The following is a 1,662-nucleotide window of genomic DNA, read 5'->3' on the forward strand; positions in this document are numbered from 1 at the left end:
TACTCCACCTTGGCGATCCACGCTTCCTCCCTTAGCCAACCATATCGTACCACGTCACCCATCTCATTCGCTCACAAAACAAACACACACCATCCTAGCTGTCGATTCATATCATCAACGGACCAGGTTTAACCCCTTTTTTAATTATTTTAAAGCCCCATTGTATTTTATGTCCTTCGTTGGATCACAAGAATCCAACGACCATCGATCTTTCTCCATAAAACTATTTTTTAACCCCTAATTGTCAAAATAATCGGAGCCATTGATCAAGGATACAACGGCTCCCATTCCATCTCCCCCTCTTATCCCTTAGAGACGACCAAACCTAAATCATTTCCCCTTTGACCTAGCCGCCACCCTTTCCCCTTTCCTCTCTTTTCTCTCTACCCCCATCACCATGTATATCAAGAAAACCTTGCACAAATTCGTGCAAGGTCTTAAATCACCCAGAAACCATCCCTTCTGTCTTCAATACCCACGATCTTCGCTGAACTTTTCCTATTTTCGTCTTTAATATTCAAATGCCCAAATTCGAAAACCGTAGCTTAAACATGAAACATCAAATCTCTGAATCCCGCTTGTGTTATATTAAATCGAAGCATACATGGATATTCTTCACAGACTCGTGATGAAGATTCTATCCCAGAGGTCAAACACAATAACCTCTGGGTTCCTAAGCTTTGTCTGTTGATTTTGCTTTCAACGGTCAATCTTTCCTCGCTTCAAGTAAACTCTCACTGATTTTTCCTTTTGTTCGTCTATGATTTCACTTCATCGTGCTCATATCATCAATTCTCCGTCACTCTCCACTATCATTTGAATCTGTTGAAACCTAAGAAATTGAATGCCACTATAAAAGGAGAGATATAATTAACTAAATTAATGTTCTGAATCAACTAAATTAAGTCATGTCGTGTCTCTGCACCTGTTCTTGTGTGAATTCAGACAGTTGCTATTCACTTAGTTTACGTTATGCTCTCTTCATTAAGTTGTATCTATGGTATTCAAGTCTCATATGTTGTGCAAAGCTGAACCTCATCCTGGCTGATTTTACAGTTAACTTGTACAACTGAAGCATGCTTACGTAATGTGAAACAATCCATTATTTTGAACTCCTATGGTTAGTCTCCTGGTCTGATCCATATGGTATTAGATATTCTACCTTGTTGTGGTCTTGCAATTTTAAGGAATATCTCATGTATGTATCTGTATATCTTCTCTTTGGCTTTCTGTATTATATCCTGCTCTTAAACAAAACTCATGTTTATCTCTCACACTCATGCCTATGTTCTCATGTTGCGCCGTCACATAGGGGAAATTGAGCCTTGCTAAGCCTCTATAAGTTGACTATGACTGACTAATAGACTTAAGAGTACCTTCTGATGTTATCTGCTCTCCTTGAATATAATACTATGCCTTAACTCTTAATGAACCTAGTGTGAATATGAGATTAGGAATCATGTAAGGAGAAAGTGATCATCTGCTAAGTTGAGACCAATTTGCTTGCTTAAGTACCCCTGCTGATGCTCTTTATAGATCCCATTTGAAACTATGAACTCATACATCTATTAGAAATTAAGACTTAGTCTATGTATGAACCCCTGATTAACTTAAGCATAGGCTTTTAAGGTTAAGGACCACTGTAAATTTGAACTATATACC

The sequence above is a fragment of the Nicotiana attenuata genome, unplaced genomic scaffold (genome assembly GCF_001879085.1).
Source record: "Nicotiana attenuata strain UT unplaced genomic scaffold, NIATTr2, whole genome shotgun sequence".
NCBI lineage: Eukaryota > Viridiplantae > Streptophyta > Magnoliopsida > Solanales > Solanaceae > Nicotiana > Nicotiana attenuata.